This window comes from Cryptomeria japonica, chromosome 5, assembly GCF_030272615.1.
Source record: "Cryptomeria japonica chromosome 5, Sugi_1.0, whole genome shotgun sequence".
NCBI classification, from domain to species: domain Eukaryota; kingdom Viridiplantae; phylum Streptophyta; class Pinopsida; order Cupressales; family Cupressaceae; genus Cryptomeria; species Cryptomeria japonica.
The window spans coordinates 11,496,863-11,505,472 of NC_081409.1; positions in this window are offsets into that span (position 1 = coordinate 11,496,863).

The following is an 8,610-nucleotide window of genomic DNA, read 5'->3' on the forward strand; positions in this document are numbered from 1 at the left end:
ATGGAAGGAGGAAGTCTCAGAATGCCATCGCTCTACCAATGTAGTCAGTAGTCTTGTGTTTGCCCTAATCTCAGGCATGAATGTGATATAGTATATTCCAAGTCCCGCTAATGTATCTCTGTCTATGCTCCTGAGTCTATGTCGTAACATGAAGTAGTCAGGTCGGTTCTCCCGCATGATCAATGGATACTGTCGACTCTGCATCACAATTGGGGCACACTTTTTCAGTTTTAGGGTTTCCTTTTATGGGCTGCCTTTCCTTGTTTCATGTCCAAATCAGGGTGTTTCTAATCTATTTTGATCTCTCCTACCCTTATCCCCCTTTTCAGACCCTTCACATGCTATTTTTGACCAAAATTGAGTTCCCAATCAACAATTGTGCCTGTGTGTTGTATCTTGCACCTGTGTTGCATCAACTTGCGCTTGTGTACCCTACACAAGTGCAAGATGCGCTCACACAGGTGCAGAAGTCACTTTCTGCATTCCCTGTGGGCCCTGCAATGTCCCGCAAGCAAGTCAAATTTAGGAAATTGACAATATGGGTTTTTGAGATACATACCGCTGCTCTAGCATCGTCTGGTCATCTGTAGGTGCATACACTTTCCTCAAGGTGATCTTCCATTGGAATGTTCACCATCTCTCTGCAAGTGTCCTTTTCCAGAGCAACAAATCCTCCTCTTTGGCTAGTGCAAATGAGCTCTTTTCACTCTCTTTGTCTCATTTATAGATCTTTGTCAGTGCATAGATGGATGTGCACTCTCTCCATCTCATGCTGGTTGCAGTCTTTTGCACCTTCAATTGCTTGTCCTTCATGCATCCGGTCTCCGATTGTTAGTCTATTTGTTCCTATCATGTTCTATCATTATTATCGATCAATTGGCCTCTTTTCTGGATGTTTCCAGCCAATTCCTCGAGGGGGCATGCATATGTCATTGTCATTGTCTAGGGCATTTTCATTACCGTTCTTTGAAACAACACTTAATATCGTATTGTCTCAAAGAGGGGAAAAATGTAGACGTCTAAAACTAGTCAACGCTTGCGGAGTCATATTTTAACATTGGCGCATTGCCTTATTTTAGGTTTTTGCATTGTATTAACATTTCTTCTATGTTGGGTACTTGGTCTTTATCATTTGTGAGCATCGAGTCCTTCTTTTGTATTCTTCATTTGTCTCACTTTCGAATTTGGTCTTGTCGATAACAATCTTCAGTCATGATTTTGGTCGATCTTATTCTGTCGCATCAATGTGCGTGTTCATTTGTCATCATTTTGGACATCGTCAATCCTAATTAAGGTTTTGTCCTCTTTTCAATCTTGTCATCTGGCGATCGATTTGTCATTGATCGTTGTCATTTTCAATCTTGTCAACTTGCGATCGATTTGTCATCGATCGTTGTTATTTTCAATCTTGTTGTCTCGCGATCAATTTGTCATCAATCGTCGTCTTTCTCAATCATGTCAATTTGGATCAATTTTTCATTGTTCCTCAGCACATTTATCAATCAAATCATTTATCAATTCAAAATCATGATCAAATCGACATCAAATCAATCTTACATCAAGACCTAATTGTCGTCCTTGCATTTCTAATTTATCTTCTAGGGTTTCATGATTTATTCATTTAACCTTGTTTGTCATTTTGTCTCCATTTTCTCTCTAGGTTAAATAATTTATTTATTTATCCTAAGTCTTCTTGTCACAATTAAATGTTTATTTAATTGGCTAATTAATTCCTCCTATTTTTGTAAATTAATTAATGAATGAAAAATTATTAATTAATTTACCTAATTTGCATCAATTTCCTAATTTCCAAGTCATCATTTCTAACCTAATTTTCTAATTTCTCCTAAATTCCTAAATGTCTATTTCTATTTCAAATTCTTGTCATAATCCTTGCATAGTAGATTTTCATAAATTGTCATAAATTATCATAAATCCTTGCATAGCAATTTGTCATACACTTGTCATAATTTTGCTATTCCTGATTTGAATTTCCATTCGAATCAGTTTCATGCTATTCTAATCTTTTCTCCAATTTGTCTATAAATTGGATGAATTTCTTCAATCAAAGTCCCTGGCCAAATCAATCACACTTCTAGTATCCTTATGCTATCATGCTATCTTGTCAATCTTGCTTTCATCTCATGTGTATGCACTTGTAGGTGAGATCCACAAAACAAAGCTATTTGAAGGAGAAAGAAGGACAATGGAGCCACATGAAGGAGACATCTGCATTTGGTTTGCTTAGATTTCATTTTGAATGTCTTGTCTTCATGTTTTCATTGAATGCTTTTAGGATTGTTATCACTATATTTCAGTTTTTCGTGATTGAGCTAGGCCAAATTCCTATATTGCTTTGATGATTTCCACATCTCCTATCTACAATTATTAATTGGGTACATATGCTTTATAAGTTACCTTTGATGGTATGATGAAAGAATAAGTATCTAGTAGAATACTAAGAGGGGGGGGGGTGAATCAGTATACTAAAAAACTGATACAAACTCCCAAACTCAAAAATAAACTTATCATCAAATAACTCAGTCAAGATAATATCTCAAAGATTATCAACACCAACCAACATCAACCAGTTTGATTGTTAAGACAACTTAATAGTAAACAAATTCAATCTTGTAAACATAAAACATGCTTAATCATATGTCAACATATTCATCTCTCAATGCTTCCAATTATCATGCCTTATCAGAATAGTTAAGTAGTTAATCAAATCAACAAATAAGATCATAACCACAAAAGAATTCACCACTTGACACAAATATTTATACGTGGAAAACCCAAATAGGTAAAAACCATGGTGAGATAAGACTCACAAGGATAGCTATCTGAACTCTTCTAAAGTTCACCTTGTTAGGAGCCAAGCTCGCTAAAGCTTTTACAATAAGTCTTGTTAAGAACTGATTGTGTTAGGAATCACCCAGTTAAAGGATTTACACATATGCCTTGATGAAAAGTGCAATACCCTATTAGGAGTAACCTCCCTAGAGGATTTGAGAATCCAAACTAATGGACCACCTTGTGAGAGGATTTAGAAAGTAACCAAGCTTGTTAGAGCTTACCTAGTTAGGGGATTTCAATTTCTGTTGTAATTGTTAGAAAACAACAAGTTTTCTTGATCTGTCTGAATAGCACTACATCTTCTTGATTAGATCCTTCTTAAGATTCAATCCGCCTTTACTCAAACTATAGATCCATCCATCGGTTAGGCAACCACACACTCAACTGGTTTTTGCCAATCTTGTCAACTTTGCCAACACTTAACAAAACAATATCATCAACCTTAAATACAAATCAACTAGGTTGGTAACACAACAAAAACCTAATTCTCATCATCGAGATTACAAACAAGTTAGTACAATCTTGTCTGTTACAAATCATAACAATCTCTTCACATTATTCAAGAGAATTCCAACTGCTCCATGATCACCGCTTCATTAGACTTTGTAACTCATCACACACTATGCGTTAGATGCAATCCACTTTGCTCCTTTCCAAGATAACAAATGCGCCAAATCAATCTGAACTAATCCTCATTCAATGATCACACGTGTCTCCATAATTACTACTCAACATTAGATCTTAAACCAACAAACTTGATTTGTTAGGGTTTAACAGAAAATAACTGGTAGGGTTTATCGGTAACATAACATAGAAAGGTTTAACCCTTTACACCGATTCAACTTACAAACTACCATATAACGGTTTACAACACCTTCCTTAAAGTTTACATACCAGTTACAAGACAATAGCAATAACAACAATAACATCAGCAATATCATGAATACCATTCATCGGTTCAATTGACATCAATGACAACATATCATTAATGCAATCTATATGCATAATGTCAACAATCTAAAAATGCCAACAATCTCCCCCTTTGGAATTGATGGCAATACAAATATCAACACCTTTGATTGTTGTTGTAGATTGGTGAATAGGAATCTTGGCTTACATTACCAAGTATTCACCATTCTCTGTCTGTCTTCAGTCGGTCGCTGGTTCACCTAATCAGACACATAATTGTTCTCCTTAATCACATAATTCTTCTTCCCCTTTGACAACAATGCCAAACTGAAAGTAAAACATGCAATTCCAAATTTTCATTGTGCATCAACATACTGTAACTTGATGCTCCCTCTGTGGAATACATCCACTTCCAAAAATAATCAATCCATGTAAGATTTTGCAAGTAATTTAGGGATTGAGGCAATCAACATCATGTTCAATTGACTTCATGAAGAGGGAAAACCCCCAACTGACTTCTAAGATACTCAAAAGTGGTCTTAGGCAGAGGTTTGGTAAAGATATCTGCAAACTGCTCCTAGGTAGAAACATGCTCCAAGATAACATCTTTACTTTGAACTTTTTCCCCCAAAAAGTGATACTTCAATTCAATGTGCTTAGTCCTTGCGTGTAATACATGATTCTTAGAATTTTTTATTGCACTTGTATTATCACACAAAAAATTTATAAGTTCTGAGATCTTTATCTTAAAACTTTCCAAAATGTGCCTCATCCAAATAGCTTGTGTGCAATTCATGTAAGCTACTACATACTCAGCTTCTGCAGTAGATTGCAAAGTACAACTCTGCTTCTTACTACTCCATGAAACTAGCCTTCCTCCTAGAAATAATGCTCCACCAGTAGTACTCTTCTGGTCAGCAACATTTTCTGCCCAATCAACATGAGTGTATGCCTTCAAATCAAAATTGCCTCCATATGGCTACCATAACCCATAGTCAACTGTACCTTTTAGATATCTAAAAATTCTCTTGGTTGCTATCAGATGTGATTCCTTTGGATTTTTCTGAAATCTAGCAACTATACCAACTACATCGGCAATATCCGGTCAACTGTGAACAACATAGTGTAATTTGCCAATCATTGACCCGTATTCCTTTTCATCTACAAACTTAGATGCATCTTCCTTGGACAATTTACAACCTATAACCATTGGAGTTCCAACTGGTTTACAGTCACTCATGCCAAAAGTCTTCAAAACTTCTTTCACATACTTAGATTGAGTAATGAAAATACCATTCTTCATCTGCTGTATCTGCAAGCCTATGAAAATTTTTATTTCCCCTACTAATGACATCTCAAACTCATTCTTCATTTCATTTGAAAAATTGTTGCTCATGACATCATTACCTCCAAATATAATGTCATCAACAAATACTTCATTGACCAGTATTTCATCTCCTTCAGACTTGAGATAAATGTTGTTGTCATCACTAGTTCTTGCAAAGCCTATCTTCATCAAATGTGTATGAATCCATTCATACCATGCTCTGGGTGCCTTCTTTAATCCATATAAAGCTTTATGCAATCTGCATACCATGTATTCCTTATCTATCAATGCATAACCATCAGGCTACTCTATATAAACCTCTTCTTCCAATATCCCATTAAAAAATGTAGACTTAACATCCATTTGGTATACCTTGAACTTCTTATGGGCTGCAAATGCAAGTAATGTTCTAACTCCTTCCAGTCTTGCTACTGGTGAAAAATTTTCTCCATAATCTTCTCCTTCTTCTTGCACATAACCTTTGCAAACTAATCTTGCCTTATTGCGAACTACAATATCATCTTCATTTAACTTGTTTATGAACACCCATTTAGTACCTATAACATTCTTGTTTACCGGTTGGGGTACCAGGGTCCAAGTGTTGTTCTTCTCAATTTGATCCAATTCCTCCTCTATTGCTTTCACCCAATGATCATCACCAAATGCCTCCTTAGCACTTCTAGGTTCAACGGTGGATATCATGCAAGAGTTCTCTCTAATTCTCCTTCTAGTTAGTACTCCAACATCCTTATCCCCAATAATCTGCTTAGGACTATGATTCATTTTCACATATCTAGGAATAACATGATCATTCTCATTAGTTTCAGCTTCTTCATTGTCTTCTTCCTCTGAATTCATGTGTTCTAGTTGAACAAGTACATCAAGATTTGCTTTACCGGTTTCTGTTTTAATAGTTTCAGGTTCCAAAAGCAAAATGCAAGGATCTTCTTCCTTTCTCTCTGAACTAGTTCCTTCTGAAATTTTAGGACATTTATCTACACGAACATCAACACTCTCAACAATTCTCTGTGTTTGGTTGTTGAAGTATTTGTAGGCCTTACTCTTGGTGGAATAGCCAAGAAATGTGCCTTCATCACTCTTAGCTTCAAACTTGCTTATGTAATCACCTCTTTTAATAAAACACTTGCTACCAAATATTTTAAAATAACTAACATTAGGTGATCTTCCATACCAATACTCATAAGGTGTCTTGTCCTTACCTCTTTTCACCAGAACTCGGTTCATTGTACTTACAACTTCTCTCCAAAATGTTTTTGCTACATTTCCTTGTATCAACATAGTTCTAGTTGCTTCAACCACTGACCGATTGTTCCTTTCTACTATACCATTCTATTGTGGAGTCCTTGGTGCAGAAAGATGTGGCTTGATACCATTCTCATCACAATACTTAGTGAATTCCTCAGAAGTGAATCCACCGCCTTGATTTGTTCTCAGACATTTTATCTTTTTGCCACTATCTTTCTCAGCTAATGCTTTGAATCCCTTGAATTTACCAAAAGCTTCATTCTTATCCTTCAAGAATGTGACCCACATCATCCTTGAACAATCATCAATGAAGATCATGAAATATCTATCACCTAAAATGCTTCTAGTTCTTATTGGTTGACATAGATCTGTATGAACCAAATCTAACAAGTGCTCTACTGAGAAGGACTTGCTCTTGAAAGTTGAAGAAGTCATCTTTCCTAACTGACATTCTTTACAAAGAGCATTAACCAGTTTATCTATCTGAGGTAGACCTCTTACAGTCTTAGACTTGCTCACTTTAACAATGTTATTAAAGTTTATATGACAAAATATCCTATGCCAAAGCCAACTATCATCTATTTTTGCAATCAAATAGATGCTAACTTTACGATTAAGATTAAATAGATTACCTCTGGTCTGTTTCCCGGTTGCAGTCAACTCACCTTTGTTGTCAAATATTTTGCACATACCATTTCTAAACTCCAGTGGGTATCCTCTGTCATTAAGTTGTGCCATGCTTAGAAGATTGTGCTTTAGGCCTTCAATCCAATAGACATCGTCAGCACTGCTCTTCCCATTAAGAGAAATAACTCGCTTACCTTTAACCATATAGCGTGAGTCATTGCCAAATCTGACAACACCGCCATAAAATTCCTTCAAGGAAAGGAATTTTCTCTGATCACTGATCATGTGATGTGAACAACCACTATCAATGATCCAATCATCAGAGTTATCCATCCTGGACACTAGTGCCTTTTGATCTGATATCTCTTCCTTAATAGCTAAAAACACAATAACTTCACTAGCATCATCATCAGATTCTTCATCAGTAATACCACTGTCAATAGCAACAAGACAATATCTCTTGCCTTTACCCTTAAATTTCTTAAATTTGTCTCTCTTGTATTCATTTTAACCATTAGAGAAATTAGCTACTATATGACCAATCTTATTGCAAGCAAAACATTTCAATGGTGGCTTACCTCTGTATTTCCCAGTGCCTCTAGGCAGTTGTTTTTCCAACAATGCTTCAAGCTCCACTAAACTGTTTTCATCATCAACATCTCTGTTGGATCTAGATTCATAGCTATGGCTGGTATCTCTACTTATTCTCATAGATGAGTTAGAAATAGAAGCTTTGAATGTAGATTCTGATTTTTGTACACTACCATCATAGCCATTTAGTTCAAAATTAGTAAGTTTTCCAATGATAGAGACAAGAGCTGCCTTTGTTTTGTCAATGGATTTTGGCTCTTGAATAGATGCAACTCAAATAACATAGACCGGTAGTAGGGTTCTCAGTACTTTACTGATCACTGTGGCATCTTCCACTTTCCCTCCTACACTCTTTATTTCAGCAACTATCTCTTTTATCCTTTGACCATACTGCTGAATATTCTCACCTTCAGACATACTCATGTCATCAAACTTTCGTCTTAAGCTCTCCTCTTTAGCAATCTTGACATGTTCATCACCACTATAAATATCTTCAAGTTTTTCCATACTTCATATGCAATTTCAAGACCATGAACATCTACTTATTCAACATTAGGCAGGGAACTAATAATAGCCTCTAATGCTTGATGATTCTCTTGTTGTTCTTTCTTTTGATCATCAGTTAGAGTTCAGTAGGTGCAGTATACTTAGTTTCTATATGATCCCAATACTGACTACCAAGACTCTTAATGTAAATATTCATTATGTTACTCCATATCCAATAGTTATCTTTGTTGAACTTTGGACCTTCTTTCTTCATCATGATCTACAAGATCTTTTCCTCAAGTTGTTAGGCTTTTAGGTTAAAGAGGACCTGAGACGCTCTAATACCAATTGATGGTATGATGAAAGAATAAGTATCCGGTAGAATACTGAGAGGGGGGGTGATGTAGAGCCCTCCTTGTTACCTACCAAACACCTCAAAATGTATGACACTGACCCCTAGCACATGAATGGGATCTTACCAAGGCAAGGCTAGATACAACTTTAGTACAATCTTCTCACCATCTCCAAGACTCTTGCCTACTCAATCA